Source organism: Arachis stenosperma, chromosome 5 (assembly GCF_014773155.1).
Source record: "Arachis stenosperma cultivar V10309 chromosome 5, arast.V10309.gnm1.PFL2, whole genome shotgun sequence".
NCBI lineage: Eukaryota > Viridiplantae > Streptophyta > Magnoliopsida > Fabales > Fabaceae > Arachis > Arachis stenosperma.
This window is the reverse complement of record NC_080381.1, coordinates 98254665-98279991: the sequence shown is the minus strand read 5'-3', so window position 1 is coordinate 98279991 and position 25327 is coordinate 98254665. Positions and strand designations below refer to the sequence as shown.

Sequence of the window (25327 nt, the reverse complement as noted above, 5' to 3'; positions counted from 1 at the left end):
TAATCATATCTTCTTAATCATATCTTTTTCAAATTAGTTTTCAATCAAATCTTTTTAGTTTCTAATTTCAAAATCTTTTTCAAAAATCACTTGATTTCTCTTCCACTTTCAATTTTCGAAAATCATCAATCAAATTTTCAAAATGTTTTCAAAATCTTTTGATTGAATTTTCGAAAATCATCTTCCCTCCTTCCCACATCCTTCTATTTATGGAGTACTACTCCTTCTTAATGCACAATTCGAACCTTATCTAATTAAAGTTCGAATTCTTCTTCTCCTTCTTCTTTCTATTTCTCTTTTCCTCTGACATTTCAAGGAATCTCTATACTGTGACATAGAGGATTCCACATTTTCTTTTTCTCTTCTCTTTCATATGAGCAGGAGCAGAGACAAAGGCATTCTTGTTGAAGCTGATCCTGAACCTGAAAGGACCTTGAAGAGAAAGCTAAGAGAAGCTAAAGCACAACTCTCTTTAGAGGACCTGACCGAATTCTTCAAGGAAGAAGAACCCATGGCAGCCGAAAACAACAACAATGCCAACAATGCAAGGAAGGTGCTGGGTGACTTTACTGCACCTACTCCCGACTTCTATGGGAGAAGCATCTCTATCCCTGCCATTGGAGCAAACAACTTTGAGCTTAAGCCTCAATTAGTTTCTCTAATGCAACAGAATTGCAAGTTCCATGGACTTCCAATGGAAGATCCTCATCAGTTTTTAGCTGAATTCTTGCAAATCTGTGACACAGTCAAGACTAATGGGGTTAACCCTGAGGTCTATAGACTGATGCTATTCCCTTTTGCTGTAAGAGACAGAGCTAGGATATGGTTGGATTCTCAACCTAAAGAAAGCCTGGACTCTTGGGAAAAGCCAGTCAATGCCTTCTTGGCAAAGTTCTTTCCACCACAAAGATGGAGTAAGCTTAGAGTGGAAGTCCAAACCTTCAGACAGAAGGATGGAGAATCCCTCTATGAAGCTTGGGAAAGATACAAACAATTAATCAGAAGATGTCCTTCAGACATGCTTTCTGAATGGAGCATCATAGGTATTTTCTATGATGGTCTCTCTGAACTATCTAAGATATCCTTGGATAGCTCTGCTGGAGGATCTCTTCATCTGAAGAAGACGCCTGCAGAAGCTCAAGAATTGATTGAAATGGTTGCAAATAACCAATTCATGTACACTTCTGAAAGGAATCCTGTGAACAATGGGACTAATCAGAAGAAAGGAGTTCTTGAGATTGACACTCTGAATGCCATATTGGCTCAGAACAAGATATTGACTCAACAAGTCAATTTGATTTCTCAAAGTCTGTCTGGAATGCAAAATGCACCAAGCAGTACTAAAGAAGCTTCATCTGAGGAAGAAGCATATGATACTGAGAACCCTTCAATGGAAGAGGTGAATTACCTAGGAGAACCCTATGGAAACACCTACAATTCTTCATGGAGAAATCACCCAAATCTCTCATGGAAGAATCAAGAGAGACCTCAACAAGGTTTCAATAACAATAATGGTGGAAGAAACAGGTTTAGCAATGGCAAGCCTTTTCCATCATCTTCTCAGCAACAGACAGAGAGTTCTAAGCAGAATACTTCTGACTTGGCAACAATGGTCTCTGATCTAATAAAGACCACTCAAAGTTTCATGAATGAAACAAGGTCCTCCATCAGAAATTTGGAAGGACAAGTGGGTCAGCTGAGCAAGAAAGTTACTGAACTCCCTCCTAGTACTCTCCCAAGTAATACAGAAGAAAATCCAAAAGGAGAGTGCAAGGCCATCAACATGGCCGAATATGGAGAGGAAAGAGAGGAAGAAGACGCCACTGAGAAAGACCCCAGTGGGTGTGCACCACTCTCCTCTGAGTTCCTCAATGAGGAACCTTGGGAATCTGAGGCTCAAAATGAGACCATAGAGATTCCATTGGACTTACTTCTGCCATTCATGAGCTCTGATGAGTATTCTTCCTCAGAAGAGGATGAGTATGTCACTGAAGAGCAAGTTGCTAAATACCTTGGAGCAATCATGAAACTAAATGACAAGTTATTTGGAAATGAGACTTGGGAAGATGAACCTCCCTTGCTCACCAAAGAACTGGATGACTTGTCTAGGCAGAAACTGCCTCAGAAGAGGCAGGATCCTGGAAAGTTTTCTATACCTTGTACCATAGGCACCATGACCTTCAAGAAGGCCTTGTGTGACTTAGGGTCAAGTGTGAACCTCATGCCCCTCTCTGTAATGGAGAAGCTAGGGATCTTTGAGGTACAAGCTGCAAGAATCTCACTAGAGATGGCAGACAACTCAGGAAAACAAGCATATGGACTTGTAGAGAATGTTTTGGTTAAGATTGAAGACCACTACATCCCTACTGATTTCATAGTCCTAGAGACTGGGAAGTGCATGGATGAATCCATCATCCTTGGCAGACCCTTCCTAGCCACAGCAAAGGCTGTGATTGATGTTGATAGAGGAGAGTTGATCATTCAAGTGAATGAAAAATCCTTGGTGTTTAAGGCCCAAGGATATCCCTCTGTCATCATGGAGAGGAAGCATGAAGAGCTTCTCTCAAAACAGAGCCAAACAGAGCCCCCACAGTCAAACTCTAAGTTTGGTGTTGGGAGGCTACAACCAAACTCTAAGTTTGGTGTTGAAACCCCACATTCAAACTCTAAGTTTGGTGTTGGGAGGTTTCAACACGGTTCTGAGCATTTCTGAGGCTCCATGAGAGCCCTCTGTCAAGCTAATGACATTAAAGAAGCGCTTGTTGGGAGGCAACCCAATGTTTTATAATTAATTATTTTCTTTTGTTATTTTATCTTTTTTGTAGGTTGATGATCATAAGAAGTCACAAAAACAATGAAAAAAGCAAAAACAGAATGAAAAACAGGAAGAAAAACAGCACACCCTAGAGGAGAAGAAGCTGGCGTTCAAACGCCAGTAATGCTAGCTGTTGGGCGTTTAACGCCCAGTCTGGCACCATTCTGGGCGTTTAACGCCAGAAAGGGGCACCAGACTGGCGTTAAACGCCAGTAAAGGGCAAGAACCTGGCGTTAAACGCCAGGAATGGGCACCAGCCCGGCGTTTAACGCCAGAAATGGCTCAAAACGTGATTTTGAGCAACAATTGGTGCAGGAATGACTTTTCCTTGACACTACAGGATCTGTGGACCCCACAGGACCCTACCATCACTCTCTCTCTTCTTCCCCCATTCACCAATCACCTCAACACCTCTTCCCCAAAAACCCCTCACCTATCAAATCCCATCTTTCTCTTCACCACTCACATCCATCCTTCATAAAACCCCACCAACCTCACCCTTCAAATTCAAACCACTTTCCCTCCCAAACCCACCCATAATGGCCGAACCTTTACCCCCCTCTCTCCTATAAATACCCTTCTTCAACTCTTCATTTTTCACACAACCTAAACACCCTTCTTCCCCCTTCTTGGCCGAATACACCACCATCTCCCTCTTCTTCATTTCTTCTTCTTCTACTCTCTTCTTTCTTCTTTTGCTCGAGGACGAGCAATCATTTTAAGTTTGGTGTGGTAAAAGCGTTGCTTTTTCATAACCATTTATGGCATCCAAGGCCGGAGAAACCTCTAAAAAGAGGAAAGGGAAGGCAAAAGCTTCCACCTCCGAGTCATGGGAGATGGATAGATTCCTCTCAAGGGTGCATCAAGACTACTTCTATGAAGTTGTGGCCTTGAAGAAGGTGATCCCCGAAGTCCCCTTTTCACTCAAAAAGGGTGAATATCCGGAGATCCGCCATGAGATCCGAAGAAGAGGTTGGGAAGTGCTTACCAACCCCATTCAACAAGTCGGAATCTTGATGGTTCAAGAGTTCTATGCCAATGCATGGATCACAAAGAACCATGACCAAAGTGTGAACCCGAATCCAAAGAATTATCTCACTATGGTTCGGGGGAAATACTTGGATTTTAGTCCGGAGAGTGTGAGGGTGGCGTTCAACTTGCCCATGATGCAAGGAGATGAGCATCCTTACACTAGAAGGGTCAACTTTGATCAAAGGTTGGACCAAGTCCTCACAACCATATGTGAAGAGGGCGCACAGTGGAAGCAAGATTCAATAGGAAAGCCGGTCCAATTGAGAAGGCATGACCTCAAGCCCGTGGCTAGAGGATGGTTAGAGTTCATACAACGCTCAATCATCCCCACTAGCAACCGGTCCGAAGTTACCATAGACCGGGCCATCATGATCCATAGTATCATGATTGGAGAAGAAATAGAGGTTCATGCGGTTATAGCCCAAGAACTCTATAAGGTGGCGGACAAGACCTCCACCTTGGCAAGGTTAGCCTTTCCTCATCTCATTTGTCACCTCTGTTATTCAGTTGGAGTTGACATAGAGGGAGACATTCCCATTGATGAGGACAAGCCCATCACCAAGAAAAGGATGGAGTACACAAGAGATCTCACTCATCATGAGATCCCTGAGATTCCTCAAGGGATGAATTTTCCTCCACAAAACTATTGGGAGCAACTAAATACCTCCCTAGGAGAACTAAGTTCCAACATGGGACAACTGAGGGTGGAGCATCAAGAACACTCCATCATCCTTCATGAAATTAGAGAAGATCAAAGAATCATGAGGGAGGAGCAACAAAGACAAGGAAGAGACATTGAGGAGCTCAAGCACTCCATAGGATCTTCAAGAGCAAGAAAGAGCCGCCATCACTAAGGTGGACCCATTCCTTGATTTCCTTGTTCTTTATTCTTCTGTTTTTCGATTTTTATGCTTTATGTTATCCATGTTTGTGTCTTGTGATCATTAGTGTCTTAGTGTCAATGCCTTAGAGTTATGAATGTCCTATGAATCCATCACCTTTCTTGAATAAAAATGTGCTTAATTGAAAAGGAAAGAATTGCATGAATTCTGAATTTTATACTAGTTTAATTATTTTGATGTGGTGGCAATATTTTTGTTCTCTGAATGTATGCTTAAACAGTGCATATGTCTTTTGAATTTGTGGTTCATGAATGTTGGCTCTTGAAAGAATGATGAAAAAGGAGACATGTTACTGAGGATCTGAAAAATCATTAAAAATCAGCCGCACCAAGCTTGTGCACCATGCATCAATTTTCTGCCCTGCCCTCCACAAGGGCAGGGCAGCCTCCTGGGAATGAATCTAATGGGCCGAAAAATCAAATTAAATTCCCATTTTAATTCATTTCTTCACCAAATCAAAAGCCCATCCAAATCCCATAATCCAAGAATAGAAAGTGTATAAATAGGAGTTAGTTTGATGTAATTAGGACTTTTGAACCTTCTTTTAGCAACCTTTACTTTTGAATTTTCACTTGGAGTTTTCCTTGAGAGATTTCTGAGAATTGGGGAGGGAATTGTTCTCTCTTCTCCCTCATTCTTGCCTTAGTAATTTTACTCTTCTGTTTCGGAGTATTGGGTGTGTGAAATTGGGGAAATTCTATCCCAATTCCCATTCAAGCTCTTTGCACTTTGTTTTCTGCATAATTCAATTCAAATTCTGTTCATCTATTACTTCTTCTTTAATTTTCTGTCAATTACTTGGATCTAGGAAGGCAAACAGAGATCTAGGCTCTGCTACCTAGTCTCTTGAGACCTGAGACCTAAATTTTACTTGGTTCCTCTTGGAACCTCTGCTGCATTTAATTTCTTTGCTGTTTAAATTCCCATTGCTCCTAATTCAAATTCTGCTACCTTAATTGTTGCACTTTACTTCCTCTTTGTTTAGATCTTGCAATCCCATTCCTCAGTTCCCTTTTATATTCAAGCCATTTATCTTTCTTGCCATTTAAGTTACTGCAATTTAAGTTTCTTGCACTTTAAGTTTCAGTCATTTACATTCTTGCTCTTTAAGATTCTGCAAATTTACAATTCTGTTCTTCAATTTACTGCACTTTTCCCTTCCCCCTTTACATTTACTGTCATTTACTTTCTGTTAAACGCAAATCACTCAATCAAAACTTGATTCGCTTGACTAAATCACCCACTAAACTAAAATTGCTCAATCCTTCAATCCCTGTGGGATCGACCTCACTCATGTGAGTTATTATTACTTGATGCGACCCGGTACACTTGCCGGTGAGTTTTGTGTTGGATCGTTTTCCACACATCAAGTTTTTGGCGCCGTTGCCGGGGATTGAAATAGATTGACAATGATTAAGTGAAGTGGAGGTCTAGATTAAGCACTTTTTCTTTTCTGTTATTCTAACTCTCACTAACACACTAACTGTTTGAATCTTTGCTTAAACTAACTAAACCTTCATTCTAGCTATAGATTGAAGTTTCATTGGCTTTCTGGGTTTGTGTGTTTATTGCTGTGTGTTTGTATGTCAGGTATAGGGAGATCCTCTCCTATCATCTCTGAAATTGATCCAAGGACTCTTCGGAGAATACGAAGAGCTGAAAGAGGGAAGAACATTGTTGGAGAAGAAGAAGAATCTGAGGAGGAATTCCAAGATATGGAAGGAGATACCAATCAACCAGGAGGAGATAGAGCCAACAATAACCAACAGAGAAGAGTCTTGGCTTCATACACATTTGCAAATGCCAAACATTGTGGGAGTAGCATTCTCCCTCCCAATGTTAATGCAAACAACTTTGAACTCAAGCCACAACTCATCACTCTGGTGCAAAACAATTGTTCTTTTGGAGGAGGGCCTTTGGAGGATCCAAACCAGCATTTGTCTACTTTCTTGAGAATTTGTGACACAGTGAAAACCAACGGTGTACCTCCTGATAGCTACAAGTTGCTGCTATTTCCATTCTCTCTCAGAGATAAAGCAACTCAATGGCTAGAAACCTTTCCAAAAGAAAGCATCAACACTTGGGATGACTTGGTGAGCAAGTTTCTTGCCAAATTCTACCCCCCTCAAAGAGTCCTAAGGTTGAAGACAGAGGTTCAAACATTCACTCAAATGGAGGCCGAGAGCTTGTATGAAGCATGGGAGAGATATAAGGCTCTATTGAGGAAGTGTCCACCAGAGATGTTCACTGAGTGGGACAAGCTACAAAACTTCTATGAAGGTCTCACCCTTAAAGCTCAAGAAGCTCTTGATCACTCTGCCGGAGGCTCTCTACAACTCATGAAGACCACAAAGGAAGCTCGAAACCTCATTGATATGGTGGCCAACAACCAATATTTCTTTGCTCATCAAAGACAATGCCAACCATCACAAAGAAGAGGAGTAATGGAGTTGGAAGGAGTTGATTCAATCTTAGCTCAAAACAAGATGATGCAGCAGCAGATTCAACAACAATTTGAGCAAATGGCTAAGAGAATTGATGGCTTGCAAGTGGCAGCAGTGAGCACCACAAGCCAACCTCCAACCACTTGGGTGCAAAGTGAAGAAACTCAAGAGGAGCAACAACAAGAGCAGGTTCAATACATGCACACCCAAAATCCTGGAACAAATGAAGTCTATGGTGACACCTACAATCCATCTTGGAAGAATCATCCCAACCTCAGATGGGGAGACAACCATAATCAAAACCAACAACCATGGCAAAGAAACACAGGCCAAAACAATTGGAAAAACACAAACCATAACCCCCAGCCAAACACTAACCAAAACTCATACAGAAAACCACAAAACAACTACCCAAATTCTAACCAATACCCAACCAATAACCACCCAACTAACCAAAACACTTATCTTCATCCATCAACACCCCAAAACCAACCCATCACACAAGATTCACAGAGAATCACCAATCTAGAGCTATTCATGGAGAAACTAATGAAGAGCCAAGAATTGACAAACAAAAATCAAGAAGCCTCCATGAAGAACCTAGAGAGGCAGATTGGATAAATCTCTAAGAAGATCTCTGTTGAGAAACCATCAAGTTCACTACCTAGTGATACCATCCCCAACCCAAAGGAAGAATGCAAGGTGGTGCAACTGAGAAGTGGAAGAGTATTAACAGATGGCAACCAAGGAACAACCAAAAAGCTTATGGAGAATGACACTGAGCCAACAAAGAATGATGAAACCATCAACAAGGACAAGATAAGCAAGAATGCTCCAGAAAAGCTCCCAGAGGAAGATGACAAGCCACATAAGTTGAAGCAAGGAAAGCAAATCATGGAAGAATCAAGCCCAAAACAACATCAAGTGGAGAAGAGCCCAACACCACCACTACCTTATCCACAAAGATTTCACAAGGAAACAAAGGACCAGCACTTCCACAAATTTCTTGAGACTTTCAAGAAGTTGGAAATCAACATACCTTTGGCAGAGGCTTTGGAGCAGATGCCCCTGTATGCTAAGTTTCTAAAAGAGCTCATCAACAAGAAAAGGGATTGGAATGAGAAGGAAACAGTGATGCTTAGTGAGGAATGCAGTGCACTCATTAAGAAGGGACTCCCTCCCAAGCTTGAAGACCCTGGAGGTTTCTTCTTGCCATGCACTATTGGGAACCTATTCATTAACAAGGGGATGTGCGATTTAGGAGCAAGCATAAATCTAATCCCATATTCTCTAGTGAAAAAGCTTGGCATAGAGGAGGTGAAACCAACAGAGATGACTTTGGAATTGGTGGATCAATCAATAGTCTATCCTAAGGGGCTGATTGAGAACCTTTTAGTTAAGGTTGGCAAGTTCATCTATCCGGCAGACTTTGTAATCTTAGATTCTTCAGAAAATGGAAATGACTCCATAATACTTGGTCGACCATTTTTGGCCACTGCTAGAGCCATTGTGGACATAGAGCAAGGAGAATTAACCCTTAGGATGCATGAGGAGAGTATCATCCTAAAAGTCTTCCCAGAATCACAAAGGAATGAAGAAACAAGCAAAATGAGCGATGATCTCCTTCCAAAGCAATCAACTAAAAACGAAGTGGAACAGATAAACAAACAGATGCAAGAAGAAAAAGGGATTCACAAGGAAGCAGGGGTGATCAGCAAAAAGGAAGGCATCACAACTCAAGTAACTGCCAAGAAAGGAAGATCAACAAGCAAGAAAAAGGTGAAGAATAAGAAAAAGGCTCACAAAGGGTGGAAGAACAAGAAAATCCCAACTGAAGGATTCTCTAAGGGTGATAAGGTGCAATTAATATACCAACAGCAGGGAGCAGAAGATTATTACACTGTCAACCAAATTCTTTCTCTTGAGCATATGGAAATTGAGCATCAAAGCACACAGAGAAAGCTGACAGTGAGAGGTGACAAATTGAGACATCACCAACATCAACCACCTTAAAGGGAGGTCAATGTCAAGCTAATGACAATAAAAGAGCGCTTGTTGGGAGGCAACCCAACCTGAGGTAGTTTCTTTTCATAGCTTTTCAATAAAAATGTTGAGTAATTGGTGTGGATTGCAAGGAGCTAAGTTTGGTGTTGCACACCAAAACAATTTGAGGGAGAATGAAAACTTCTAAGTTTGGTGTTCCACCAACAAGATCATTTAATACATTCTCACCTCTTGCATGATTCTAGCTCCAAGTAATCAAACACATTATTCAGCTGTTGAATTGTTTTCTAGCTTTTATTCCATTAACCTTTAGCAAGAACACATGGTTTCAAATATGGTTAACTTGTTACATCTGAGACAGTGGCAAAACAATTAAGTTTGGTGTTCACACACCAAAATCAATCCAGGAGCCACACTCAGTATTGAACATACTAACCATATAATCAAGAGCTTGAGAAGCAAGCAACTTTGAGGATTATGCAGGACATGAATCAACAATTGAAGACACTATGCATTTTGACTCAAAGGGAACACAGCAGAAAGAAAAATCAAAGGGCTGCAACTTCAAAGGTTGTATCTGAACTTAATCCTTGCTGCTGTGTATTGTTTTGAACATGGAAACCCTTGTATGGCTTACTAAAGTATTTATCTAGTTGCAAGTGAAATTGTTTGTGAAAATGATAAGTCTGCATAATGCTTGTATCCATCATTTAGCTTGAAAATTGCTTTGTTTCCCATATGCTTAAATAAAAGAGTTTGGTTTGAATTGAAAAGTAAAATATCCAATGTTGCATAAGTATGAATGGAAGTTGGTGGTGGCATATGTGCTTGATTAAATGTATAACTCATGAAATAAGTGTTGCATGATGTCATTCTCATTCAATTGTAAGTTAACTTGCTGTTACAAAGACTTTTATCAATAATGAAACACCCTTGGTAACAAAAACAGAAAGAAGAAGGAAAGAAAAAGCCAAAATGGCAGGAAAAACAAAGAATAAAGGTTGGACACCAATGGTTTGGACCTTAGGACATATGCTTGTGGTGTTCTTGTACTGAGATCTGCTTGGAGGAGTAAATTCTAAGGGGTATTTTGAAACCCGGTCACTTAGATCAACTGATTTGGGATGGCCAATTGAAAATCCACAATAAAGAGCAACTTAGATACAAAGCACTTAGTGATCCAAAGAGATGCTGGGCATCAATGATCCTAGGAAGAATTAGTGAGCTAAGTGTCTGTGGTGGAAAGATGTTGAGCAAAAGAAAAGAAAATAGAGCCAAAGGCTATGCTGCAACATTTAACACCAAACCTCTTAAAGAATGACAAGCTTGTTAAGCATTGAAAAGCCAAGAAAAGTTAGCAAGGGTGGAATCAAAAAGTGAGCCTTCTAACAGCAAGTTTAGCAAGCCTTTGAAGAAAGATATGTATTATGTAGCAGCAACAATAATTGAGTTGCCTTTGTCTGCATAAATGCCCCATAAATCGAAGTTCTGCTATCTGCATAATAAGGATATATACTCTTTTCTTATTCACTTCATTTACTCTTAGTTTTGATGCTTGCTTGGGGACAAGCAAGGTTTAAGTTTGGTGTTGTGATGACAAGTCATCATATACCCATTTTTCAAGCTAATTTCACTTGTTTTGTTAGCATTTATGCACTTTCTTGCATCCTAAGTTAGTGATTTGGAGTGAAAATGCATAACTTCTTTAAATCAAGCAACCACCATGAATTTAATGTTAATCATTGAGGTTTGAGCTCATTTTAATTGAATTTTAATTGATTTATAAGCCTCTTGAATTTAGTGATACTTTGAGTGGTTGTTTTGGTTTATTGTAGGTGAAGAAAAGAAAAGAAAATGAAAAGCGTGGCCTAAGAAGTGTAGCCAAGAAAAGGAAAGCGTGGCCGAATCAAGAAAGAGAGTGCCGCATGCTAAGGGAGAAGCAACATTGCCCTCCACAAGGGCAGACTGCCCTCTAGGAGGGCAACATTAGGTGACCAAACAAGAATAAGCAACTCTGCCCTGCCCACTCCAAGGGCAGAGCACAAAATGGTGCCTTGGAGCCAAGAGAAAGCAAACTCTGCCCTGCCCTTGTGGAGGGCAGAATCGGGCTCCATGAGGAAAGAAAATCAAGAAAAAAGGTTACCCATGCATGCTACAAGGTTCGAACAAGGGACCATGAGGAAGTCAAAGACTAAGGGTGACTACCGTGCCAAGAAATCAAGAAAATAAATAGCGTGTTTGCACCCTCCCAGGTTCGAACCCGAGACGTGAAGGAAGGAACCTTGCCCTGCCCTTGGCGCGCGCAGGGCAGCAATTGAATTGGCGCATCACACACAAAACCTTGGCGCACCAACTTTGCTTTCTGGCGCACCAAACACTCGTCCTGGCAGCATCTGACGCGCGCGTTCCTTCCCTGGCGCACCAAACCATTCCTGCCCTGCCCTTGGCGCGGGCAGGGCAGCGTCCCACGCACCAACGTGCATCGCGCGCACACGCGCTCCTCAATTCTAGCGCACCAACTTTCTTCCTGGCAGCACCAAGCGCGCGCATCAACTTTTCTGCCCTGCCCTTGGCGCGGGCAGGGCAGCCTCTGGCGCACCAAACTCATGCCAAACGCGCACCACGCAGCACCAACTTACACCAAGGCCGCACCAAGCTTGTGCACCATGCATCAATTTTCTGCCCTGCCCTCCACAAGGGCAGGGCAGCCTCCTGGGAATGAATCTAATGGGCCGAAAAATCAAATTAAATTCCCATTTTAATTCATTTCTTCACCAAATCAAAAGCCCATCCAAATCCCATAATCCAAGAATAGAAAGTGTATAAATAGGAGTTAGTTTGATGTAATTAGGACTTTTGAACCTTCTTTTAGCAACCTTTACTTTTGAATTTTCACTTGGAGTTTTCCTTGAGAGATTTCTGAGAATTGGGGAGGGAATTGTTCTCTCTTCTCCCTCATTCTTGCCTTAGTAATTTTACTCTTCTGTTTCGGAGTATTGGGTGTGTGAAATTGGGGAAATTCTGTCCCAATTCCCATTCAAGCTCTTTGCACTTTGTTTTCTGCATAATTCAATTCAAATTCTGTTCATCTATTACTTCTTCATTAATTTTCTGTCAATTACTTGGATCTAGGAAGGAAAACAGAGATCTAGGCTCTGCTACCTAGTCTCTTGAGACCTGAGACCCAAATTTTACTTGGTTCCTCTTGGAACCTCTGCTGCATTTAATTTCTTTGCTGTTTAAATTCCCATTACTCCTAATTCAAATTCTGCTACCTTAATTGTTGCACTTTACTTCCTCTTTGTTTAGATCTTGCAATCCCATTCCTCAGTTCCCTTTTATATTCAAGCCATTTATCTTTCTTGCCATTTAAGTTACTGCAATTTAAGTTTCTTGCACTTTAAGTTTCAGTCATTTACATTCTTGCTCTTTAAGATTCTGCAAATTTACAATTCTGTTCTTCAATTTACTGCACTTTTCCCTTCCCCCTTTACATTTACTGTCATTTACTTTCTGTTAAACGCAAATCACTCAATCAAAACTTGATTCGCTTGACTAAATCACCCACTAAACTAAAATTGCTCAATCCTTCAATCCCTGTGGGATCGACCTCACTCATGTGAGTTATTATTACTTGATGCGACCCGGTACACTTGCCGGTGAGTTTTGTGTTGGATCGTTTTCCACACATCAGCATCAAATGATGGAGGTTCGGCTACCATAGGTTCCTTTCCCGGCCTTCTTTTTGAACTTGAGGAGGCCACCGGATTTGAGGTAAAAAGAAAGAAAGAGTGAGAATAGAAGAAGTGTGTGTTGTATTTTGGGATGAGTTTTGGTTCGGTTTTGTTGTGTGAGATAAGGGGATTATGTTGGTTTTGGAAGTGGAAGAGATTATGGCTTTCATATGAAAATGGCTTGAATGAGAGTGTGTATACCGTGTTGGTGCCAACGGCTACTTATAAGTGAATTCTTCAAGCTTTCCAACAAAACCATAATGAGAGAGAGAGGAACTCGTTGGTGCTCATGAATGGCCAAGATTGAGTTGTTCATCCAAGGAATGCATGAAATGGACGGCCTGCATGTATTGTTGAGGCTTTGACGAGGATCCTTCTCCCATTGGCTGCATGCATTTAGGTGTTCAATGTTGCATGCATGCAAATTCTGTTCCCCATGAGCACGTTCTTCTAGGCACATGTGACCATCCTCTCATAGCTGATCCTAGCCGTGGCCCCTCCTTGCTTTTGTCTCAATCTTTTTCTCCTGCATGAACCAAAACAACTAGCCTTAGATCATCAATATAGTCGTTGGCAATTGATTTGTATTAAAGGAAAAGAATTGTTTTGTTTTGTTTATTATTATTTATTAAAAAAAATTTTTTATGGTCAATTGTGTCCCTTAATTAAATATGCTAAAAGTTGGTGAACACCAAACTTATCTTTTATTGAGGGGGCGGCTTAGTAATGTAAACCATTCTTCACAATTGATGTATTTTTAAAGAAATTATTTAATGCATGATCCCTTTCTGTATGGTTTTGATTCCATGATTGGGAAATGATCTTCTGAACATTGTTACACATGCAGACACCAAACTTAGTGTTTGGTCATATGCTTCATCAAAAAGAATTATGCATATGTTCTAAGAATAGCTCCCTTTCTTTTTGAAAAGCAAAAATTAAGTGTGTCTTAAGGGACACCAAACTTAGAAGTCTGACTTATGCTCTAAAATGTGCCGTTATCAAATATGAAAGTTCAAAATCATACTCAGGAAATCAAAGCTTATTAAAGAGAAGACAGAAATTTTAAATCATGGGTTGCCTCCCATGAAGCGCTCTTTTATTGTCACTAGCTTGACATTGAACTCCCTTTAAGGTGGTTGATGTTGGTGATGTCTCAACTTGTCACCTCTCACTGTAATCTTTCTCTGTGTTCCTTGATGCTCAATTTCAATGTGCTCAAGAGAGAGTACTTGGTTGACAGTGTAGTAATCCTTTGTTCCCAGCTGTTGATACACTAGTTGCACCTTGTCACCTTTGGCAAATCCTTCTGTTGGGATTTTCTTGTTTTTCCATCCTTTGTAGGCCCTTTTCTTGTCTTTTTTCTTCTTTTTCTTCCTTGTTGATATGCTTCCCTTGACAGTGACTTGAGTTGTGTTGCCTTCCTTTTTGTTTATTATCCCAGCTTCTTTTTGAATTCCTTTTTCTCCTTGTACAATCTCACTCTCTTGTTCTATTGTTTTGTCAGTTGCTTGCTTTGGAAGGAAGTCACCACTTGTCTTGCTTGGTTCTTCATTCCTTTGTGATTCTGGAAAGACTTTCAAGGTGATGCTTTCCTCATGCATCCTGAGGGTTAGCTCTCCCTGTTCTATATCCACAATGGCTCTAGCAGTGGCCAAAAATGGTCGACCAAGTATTATGGAGTCATTTCCATTTTCTGAAGAATCCAAGATCACAAAATCTGCCGGATAGATGAACTTGTCAACCTTAACTAAAAGGTTCTCAATCAGCCCTTTAGGATGCACTACTGATTGATCCACCAATTCCAAGGATATCTGTATTGGTTTCACCTCCTCTATGCCAAGCTTTTTCACTAAAGAAGATGGGATTAGATTTATGCTTGCTCCTAAATCACACATCCCCTTGTTAATGAATAGGTTTCCAATAGTGCAGGGTAGGAAGAAACCTCCAGGATCTTCAAGCTTGGGAGGGAGTCCCTTTTTGATGAGTGCACTGCATTCTTCACTAAGCATTACAGTCTCCTTCTCATTCCAACTTCTCTTCTTGTTGATGAGCTCCTTTAGAAACTTGGCATACAGAGGCATTTGCTCTAATGCCTCAGCCAAAGGTATGTTGATTTCCAGCTTCTTGAAAGTCTCAAGAAATTTGTGGAAGTGCTGATCCTTTGTTTCTTTGTGGAATCTTTGTGGATAAGGTATTGGGGGTGTCAAGTTTTTCTCCCCTTGAAGTTGTCTTGGGATTGGTTCTTCCATGATCTGCTTTCCCTTCTTCAAATTTTGTGGTTGGTTATTTTCTTCTGTGAGTTCTCCTGGGGCATTCTTGTTTATCATGTCCTTGTTGATGGTTTCATCATTCTTTGTTGGCTCATTGTCACTATGCTTGGTTGCCACTTGGTTACCATCCAATAACACTTTTCCACTTCTTAGTTGCACGATCTTGCATTCTTCCTTTGGGTTGGGAATGGTGTCACTTGGTAGTGAGCTTGATGGTTTTTCAACAGAAATCTGTTTGGAGATTTGTCCAATCTGCCTCTCTAGGTTCTTCATGGAAGCTTCTTGGTTCTTTGTTGTCAATTCTTGGTTCTTCATCATTTTCTCCATGAGCAGCTCTAGATTAGTGATCCTCTGAGAGTCTTGTGAGATTGGTTGATTTTGGGGTGTTGATGGATGATGGTAAGTGTTTTGGTTAGTTGGGTGGTTATTGGGTATGTGATGGTTAGAATTGGGGTAGTTGTTTTGTGGTTTTCTGTATGTGTTTTGGTTAGTGTTTGGCTGGGGGTTGTGGTTTGTGTTTTTCCAATTGTTTTGACTTGAGTTTCTTTGCCATGATTGTTAGTTTTGACTGTGGTTGTCTCCCCATCTGAGGTTGGGATGGTTCTTCCAAGATGGATTGTAAGTATCCCCATAGACTTCATTTGTTCCAGGATTTTGGTTGTGCATGTATTGGACTTGCTCTTGCTGTTGCTCCTCTTGAGTTTCTTCACTTTGCACCCAAGTGGTTGGTGGTTGGCTTGTGGTGCTCACTGCTGCCACTTGCAAGCCATCAATTCTTTTGGCCATTTGCTCAAACTGTTGTTGAATCTGCTGCTGCATCATCTTGTTCTGAGCTAGAATTGAATCCACTCCTTCTAACTCCATTACTCCTCTTCTCTGTGATGGTTGGCGTTGTCTTTGATGAGCAAAGAAATATTGGTTGTTGGCCACCATATCAATGAGGTTTTGAGCTTCCTCTGTGGTTTTCATGAGTTGTAATGAGCCTCCGGCTGAGTGATCAAGTGCTTCTTGAGCCTTTAGAGTAAGTCCTTCATAGAAGTTTTGCAACTTATCCCATTCAGTAAACATCTCTGGTGGACACTTTCTCAATAGAGCTTTATATCTTTCCCATGCTTCATATAAATTCTCAGCCTCCAATTGAGTGAATGTATGTACCTCAGTCTTCAATCTTATGATTCTTTGGGGGGGATAAAATTTGGCAAGGAACTTGCTCACCAAGTCATCCCAAGTGTTGATGCTTTCCTTTGGGAACGTTTCTAGCCATTGAGTGGCTTTGTCTCTGAGAGAGAATGGAAAGAGCAACAACTTGTAACTGTCAGGGGGCACACCATTGGTTTTAACAGTGTCACAAATCCTCAAGAAGGTGGATAAGTGTTGAGTTGGGTCCTCCAATGGTCCTCCTCCAAAGGAACAGTTGTTTTGAACCAAAGTGATGAGTTGTGGCTTTAATTCAAAGTTGTTTGCATTGACATTGGGGGGAAGTATGCTACTCCCACAGTGTCTAGCATTTGCAAATGTGTATGAAGCCAAGACTCTTCGTTGTTGTTGGTTATTGTTGGCTCCTTCTCCTGGTTGATTGAGATCTCCTTCCATCTCTTGGAATTCCTCCTCAGATTCTTCCTCTCCAATAACGTTCTTTCCTCTTTTAGCTCTTCTTATTCTTCGAAGAGTTCTTTGGTCAATTTCAGAGAGGACAGGTGAAGATCTTCCTGTACCTGACATACAAACGCACAACAATAAACACACAGACCCAGAAAATCAATAAAACTTCAATCTATTGCTAGAATGAGGTTTTAGTTAGTTTAAGCAAAAATTCAAACAGTTAGTGTGTTAGAGAAATAGAAAAGAAAAAGTGCTTAATCTAGACCTCCACTTCACTTAATCATTGTCAATCTATTTCAATCCCCGGCAACGGCGCCAAAAACTTGATGTGCGGAAAACGATTCGACACAAAACTCACCGGCAAGTGTACCGGGTCGCATCAAGTAATAATAACTCACATGAGTGAGGTCGATCCCACAGGGATTGAAGGATTGAGCAATTTTAGTTTAATGGTTGGTTTAGTCAAGCGAATCAAGTATTGGTTGAGTGATTTGTGTTTAATAGGAAGTAAATGACAGTAAATGTAAAGGGGGAAGGGAAAATTTCAGTAAATTAAAGAGCAGGAAAGTAAACTTGCAGAATCTTAAAGAACAAGAAAGTAAATGACTGAAACTTAAAGTGCAAGAAATGTAAATTGTAGTAACTTAAATTGCAAGGAATATAAATTGCTTGAAAGTAAAAGGGAATTGAGGACAGGGATTGCAGAATTTAAACAAGAGAATGTGAATTGCAACAATTAAGAGAGCAGAAATTGAATTAGAAGCAATGAGGATTCAAACAGAAAGGAAATAAAGTGCAGCAGAGGTTCACAGAAGAACCAAAAGTAAATTGGGATCTCAGGGTTCAAGAGACTAGGTAGCAGAGCCTAGATCTCAATTACCTTCCTAGATCCAAGTTCTCAAAGCAATTAACAAGAAATAGAAGAAGAAGCAGTAAAGGAAATTGAAATTCAATTTAATTATGCAGAAAGGAATTAAAGAGATTTTGAATGGAGGTTGAGACATAATTTCCTCAACTCTTCACACCCAAAACTCAAAACAAGGAAATTAAAAAGACCCAAGCAAGAACGAGGAAGAAGAGAGATCAATTCTCCTCCCTAATTCTCTGAAATCTCAGTGAGGTCACCAAGAGAATTTGCAGAATTCAAAGCTCCAAAGGAAGTATGAAATTCAAAAATCAAGTAAAAGGTAAATATCCAAAGTTCAAAAGTGAAAGTAAAGGTTCTAATTACATCAAACTAACTCCTATTTATACCCTTTCTATTCTTGGATCTTGGGATTTGGATGGGCTTTTAATTTGGTGAAGAATTGAATTGAATTGGATTTTTAATTCAATTTTTGGCCCATGAGAAGTTGCTTCCAGGAGGCTGCCCTACCCTTGCGGAGGGCAGGGCAGGATTTGGTGTTTGGTGCGTTGTTGGTGCGGCGTGGTGCAGGCTTGGTGCGCAGAATGCTGCCCTGCCCGCGCGGAGGGCATGGCAGGAAAAATTGGTGCGCCAGATGGGTGCTTGGTGCGCTGCTTGGTGCTGCCAGATTCATACCATGGTGCGCCAGAATGGTGCCTTGGTGCACAGGATGCTGCCCTGCCCTCGCGGAGGGCAGGGCAGAAAAATATGGTGCTGCCAGGATCGTGCTGTGGTGCGCGCTGGTGCTGTCAGGATAGTGATTTGGTGCGCCAGAAATGTCCTTGGTGCGCCAGATTCATGCACCAACAAAATGCTGCCCTGCCCTCGCGGAGGGCAGGGCAGTGTTTCCAAAATGAAGTCCCGCGTTCGAATCCGGGCGGAAACACACGCTCAATCATTTTCCTTGGTTTCTTGGCACGGTAATGGACCTTAGTTCCTTGCTTCCTCATGGTCCCGTGTTCAACTCTTGTGGCAAGCATCATAGGCATTTTTCCTTTGATTTTCTTCCTTGGTGAGCCCGATACTGCCCTTGTGGAGGGCAGGGCAACATTTTCTTCTTCTTGATTTCAAAGCACAAATTTGTGCTCTGCCCTTGTAGTGGGCAGGGCAGAGTTGCCTTCTTTGCTTTGTTCCCTTATGTTGCCCTCCTAGAGGGCAGTGTGCCCTTGTGGAGGGCAAGGCTTGCCTCCCCCATTGCATGCGGCACACTTTTCCTTCCTTTGACCACACTTTCTTCTCCTTGGGCCACACTTCCTTAGGCCACGCTTTTTCTTTTTTTCTTTTCTTCACCTACAATAAACCAAAACAACCACTCCAAGTATCACTAAATTCATAAGGCTTATAAAGCAATTAAAATTCAATTAAAATTAGCTTAAACCTTATGATTTAACATTAATTTCATGGTGGTTGCTTGATTTAAAGAAGTTATGCATTTTCACTCCAAATCACTTACTTAGGATGCAAGAAAGTGCATAAATGCTAACAAAACAAGTGAAATTAGCTTGAAAAATGGGTATATGATGACTTGTCATCATCACCCTCCAATAGGATCTTGTGCATGCATCTGGCTGGGCTAATGCCCTTAAGATCACTGATGGACCACCCAAGAGCTGTCTTGTGTGTCCTTAGCACTTGAATTAGTGCTTCCTCTTCCTGTGGCTCTAAGGTAGAGCTTATGATTACAGGAAAGGTATCACCTTCTCCCAGAAATGCATATTTCAGGGATGGCGGTAATGGTTTGAGCTCAGGTTTGGGAGATTTCTCCTCTTCCTGAGGGATTTTCAGAGGTTCTATTATTCTCTCTGATTCCTCCAAATCAGGCTGAACATCTTTAAAGATGTCCTCTAGCTCTGATTCGAGACTCTCAGCCATATTGACCTCTCTTACCAGAGAGTCAATGATATCAACACTCATGCAGTCATCTGGGGTGTCTGGTGTAACATCCCTTCCAGCAAAATACCTTGCTTAAGTCAGGGTATTTCTACTAGAAAAAACATTACGTAACCTTCTCTAGTATTAACTACTTAATTATCGAGCCTTTGTATCGAGTTCGCGTCTTAGTTTTAAGAAAATTCCAGAAAATTTTGTTTTTTTTTTTATTCATTAAAGTCATAATTCAAACATTTACAAATAATAATAGTCATATAAATATTATTGATAATAATTCTTGTACAAAAGAAACCAAATAAAACTCAAATACAATATACCAAACCTACCCCTCTATATGAAATAAAATCTCAAGGGACAATCAGTGAGGGGACTCTACCAGACCAATTAAAACCATAAAGAAAACCTACTAATCGCTCGCAGCTTCAAATTGCGTCTTCAAACCTGTGTCACTAAAAGGGTGGAAAATTTGGGGGTGAGAACCAAACCACATGTTCTCAATAGAGGTAGAGAATACCGTGAAAGTAAAGAATAAAGCGCAAATAGTTAATTTCATCCAGAGACATCTAAAAGAAAATTAACCTCTTTTAAAAGCATTAGTTAATTATTTAAAATCCTAGACCCACATTTTCTTTATAAAACTCGTAAAAGTTTCCTAGACTGTATGAATGACCAACCTGTTCCAAGCATAGGTTCATTAAGTCTATGCTGAACCAGTTTGATTTTTCATACTTTACTAGACCTTAACATAAAAGAAGTTACCTACGCGGTATAAATGATCATCCTGCTCCAAGCATAGGTTCATTAAGTCTATGCTGAACCAGTCAGATACTTTATACAAAACTAGACCTCAAACGTACCAGTCACGGCCTCAGGCCCAAACAACTCAATCAACATCCAATCACTACAATCCAACCAATCAGTTACAAACACAGGTAATGAGGTTCAAACACAATCAAGAGCAATTATATCAAGTATAGCAATTAACAGTTAAACAGGATTATTCATTTAGGCAAACCAATTACAATATACACACCCAAACAATGTCACATAGATGCATATGATGAATGTCTAGTCCTAGTACAGGCCATGAGCTCATGTGTCGGTTAGCACCTGCATTCCCGACATTTATCCCGTCACGAGTTCCCGATTTCCCGGATACGATTTTCCGTTCAAATAAATGCGCATATAATTATTAGCAGCTCTATTGAGACAGCCTCTGCTTTCTACTCGCAGGAAATATACTCTTGGGAATGGAAAATTGCTGTAGGTATCCTAGTTTCCCTACAGAAGCTCTTGTGAACGGAAAATTACTGTAGGTATCCTAGTTTCCCTACAGAAGCTCTGGGTTGCATTAAGCAACTAATATATATCAAATATAGCTCTGGGTTGCATCAAGCAACTAATATATATATATAACTATCTCTTGAGTTGCTTCAAGCAACAGATAACCATACAATAAGTACTTTACTCTTTCCTTCTTCTTTCATAATTGCAAATACGCAAGCGGGACTAGACCCACGCCCTTGCCAACAATCTCTTAAACCAAATAATCTTTTCTCAAAAGATTCATTGAAGTTATTATCATTAAATAAGCCTTAAATATTTATTTTGATGAAGTCCTTATATTTTTATAAAAATTCGGGCATAATCTCCTTTAAAAATAGGACTTAGCCACCCTTACGGGTCCCAACCAAACAATTTACCAAACTCTTTTCAACCTTTCCAATATCAATTGAATTCAGAAACAAGCAAATTCCAACATTGAGTCAGCCATATAACGCTAAGGTTCATCTTTAATTTTATGAACTCATAACTCTCACTCAAGCATTCTCAACACCTTATCTTCTTTTCTATTTTTAATATAGCAAATGAACTCGGAATTGTGCAAACTTTATGTCCAGGCGTTCCTCTTGAGATAAGCTTTCTAACAAACCAAAGATCATAATTTTCTGGTTTCTCTAGCCTTAGGAATAAAGGAAAAACCGAGACTGCTCTGCAGTGCGTAAAACCAGAAAAACAGCAGCAGCATGTGACATTCAAAATTCAATATAAAATCCAAGTTAAATCCAATGACTTTGAAAATTAATACAGGTCAACTTCACTCATCCAAGTTTCTTTTCCAATTGGTTTCAAGTCAATATCATTTTTAATGAAGAAGTTATATAACCTAGAAGCTGACTAATTTTCTGTAGAATTCTGTTTTAAAAGTTAATGAACTTATCTTCTTCCAAGTCCCATAACTTACTCATTAAAACATGGATAGCCCTGAAATTTAAGTCACATATGCTAAACATACTTAGTTTTCACTCCCAATTGGTTGCATCTCAATATCATTCCAGATTCAAAAATTATAAAGCCTCAAAGTTACTGACTTAGAAAACAAAGCCTGACTTTTACTGCTTAATACATCTTTCTTTGAAAATCCAAATCTTTAAAACCACAACTCTAACAATTCTAAATTTTTATAAAATTAAAGTGTTAAAACCAAAGTTTCATTTAAAATTGGTTCCATTTCAAAATGCAAACTCGAGAATTTCTAATAGAGGAAACAAGTTGCTGCTGTGTTAAACGCTCAGCAGAAAAAACCAGATTTGACATCCATAATTCAAAAATTCACCATAAACCATAAACTTAGTGAAAAAATCTCAAATTCAGCAGTCCAGTTCCCTATATTCCCAAGCTCAATCCGGACTTAGTCCCACGCAATTCCGATAATCGCAGAAATAGTTATAGTTTTTCAAAGTTTCCGGCTTCCTTTAAAAATAATGCAGAAAATCAAGTTTTACATTTTAACTTTGAAAAGTCATAACTAATTCTATAATTAATTCAAACTTCTCAAAATTGAGTCTCAACAACAACTTTTATTATACTTTACTCAGCCTTTACTCTTATACCATTTCGGTTATCGTTGAATAACTGATTCACTTCCAAAGTCACTTTTTAATTTCAAAAATCAGATTTTCAGCAATCTATTTAGTATTCAAAATCCAACCCTTCAAAACCCCTCAAAACCAATTCCAAACCAACCACCAACCACCAACCAAGTTCTTTAACATTACAATATACCAAATAACAACTCAATGGCAACAAATCCAACATAACCCATTAAAATTCAGGAATTCTCAAGAATTAGTCATCAAACAATTCCCAGTCCACACAATCAATCAATATCACTAATCAACAATTCCAAATCACAATCCCAACCATTCCAATTACAATTTCAGCCACAATTCAATATTCACATAGTCAATCAATTACTCACAGGTATTAAATCTATTTGCAGTTATTCAATAAACCTTGTAGGCATTCTTAAATTGAAATCGTTTTAAACCCCCTACCTCGATGTCGCAATCGCATACTTTAACGTAACAACTCCCTTCCCTTTTAGTTTCATGGCAACAGCAGTGACTCTCACGCAACTGCAACGGCAGAAGCAGTAACCAGAATAGCAGCATTGTTAATCATCACAGCAGTGATCGGGGTTGTAACCAAGCAAAGGATTCAAATTGGGTGGAAATTAAGAGCAATCACAGCCCTGGAAATTTCTAGACAGGGCACATACCAGAATCAACTCAAAACAAGTATAGCAGTGACAATAAAATGTGTTATTAGACAATGATCAAGGAAAAGATCAATCCAGAATTAAAGTAGCATCAGAATCACCAATAGCAACTCTAACAGATTCATAATAGCATCAACGCCGGTATTCCAAATAATAGCAGTAGAGAAACAGGTGCAGCAAAGGGGCATGAACGACGGGGTCGACTAGGATCCAGATTGACGATGGAGACAACAATACAAAACAGGAACATACACTATTGTATTCAGAATGAAAATATAGTAGAGAAATAAAATCGGGAAGCAGAGCACGAGCAAGAGTGTTACAGTTTCAAGAATGGAATTGGGAACGCAGGGGAAGCTGCTGTCGGGTATTTCAGTGGCGCCTTCCTTCAAGCTCAATGATGATTGAACTGTGACGGCGAGCTCCCTTCAACGGCAGCGCTAACGGCGGTGCGCGGCGTTGGCAGTGACGACTCCAACACGGTGACAAAGGCAGAGCTTCTTCTCGGTCAGCGGCTTGCAGCTCACAGTTTCCTCCCAACGTCGTTCTTCCTCTCCTCTTCGTGGTTCTGCTTCCGACGGTGGTGACACGTGTGACGGGCTCCACGGCTGCGCGGCGCAACCTCCTCCCTCTCCGTCGCGAGTTCGTCCCTCTCTCTTTCTCCTGACGCTCTTGATGACGACGGGCTCCAAGGTGGCAGCAGGAAACCCGAAGGCGTTCGGTCTCCACAGCGACAGCAGTGAGATGCCGGTGATGGCGGGATGGACGGTGGCTGGACGATGATGTGGTGTAGTCCCCTCTCTTCCTCTCAGCTCCCTCAAACGCTCTCCTCTCCTCTGTGTGTGTGTGTCTGCGTTTTGGGAGAAAGGGGGTAAGGGGTTAGGGTTTGTGAATTGGGAAAATTAGTGTTTCCGAATGAATTTGGGGATTTTGGGATTTATGGTTAGAAATTAGGATTTTATAAAAGAATATGGATAGATATGAATAGATATTTTGATGAAATTGAAGAGTAGAGTAATTTTAAAATTAAATATACTCTATTAAAAATATATAAGAATATTATTTATCAACATATTGCTAAGTTCAATCAATTATTTCTAATTTTACATTATAAAATAAGCATATTAATCACATTTTTATAAAATATAGTTTAAACTCAATACTAATTATTCAAATTAAATGATATAACCTTTTATTATTTTTCTATCACCGAAACTTTAATTTCAATTTACAAAATATCTAATTATAATAAAATTACTTAAACTTTAAGTATTTATAAAAATCCATTTAATCATTCCTAATAAATAAATCTCCTAGAGCTCAAAGTAATAAAATAAACCATAATTTATTCATAATAGAAATTACTTAAATTAAATTATATAATACTTCCATCACTAAATTTTATTTCCAAAGCATATGAAATAACCAATTATAAAAATTACATAAGAATATTAATTAACTTAAACTCCAAATATTAATAAAACTAATTTAATTATTCTTAATTGACTAATTTATAAAATAAGATATCAAATTAATAAAATAAATCGTAACCCTTTCAGAATAAAAGTTACTTGAATTAAATTATACAATCCTTTCTAATTTTTCAATTACTAAAATTATACAAAATATTCCATTATAGAAAATTACTTAAGAATCTTATTTGATTTAAAACGAAATTATCTCCGAATCTATTTAATTAACTCTAATAAAATAATTTCTAAAATTATAAAGTTTAAACTCAATAAGGTAAAATCACAATTTATTTATATTTAGATTTTTTCAAAAATGCGGGATGTTACATCTGGATGTTGCATGGCTTTGGCAATATTCAACTTGAACTCCTCCTCATTAACTCTCAGGGTTACTTCCCCTTTTTGGATGTCAATGAGGGTTCGGCCAGTTGCTAGGAAAGGTCTTCCTAGAATGAGAGTTGCACTCTTGTGCTCCTCCATTTCTAGCACCACAAAGTCAGTAGGAAAGGCAAATGGCCCAACCTTGACAATCATGTCTTCAATCACGCCTGATGGGTATTTAATGGAGCCATCAGCAAGTTGAAGACATATCCGGGTTGGTTTGACTTCTTCAGTCAAATCAAGCTTTGTGATAATAGATGCAGGTATTAAGTTGATACTTGCCCCAAGATCACATAGAGCTTGCTTGGTACA

General features: G+C 39.7%; 1 non-coding gene across 1 annotated transcript; it reads right to left on the bottom strand.

Annotated features, from left to right (window-relative positions):
- Positions 1-916: 916 nt before the first annotated feature.
- Positions 917-1024, bottom strand: LOC130984116 (small nucleolar RNA R71). The gene has a single exon (XR_009088070.1). It is a non-coding gene; the product is annotated as a small nucleolar RNA R71 (small nucleolar RNA).
- Positions 1025-25327: the final 24303 nt, after the last annotated feature.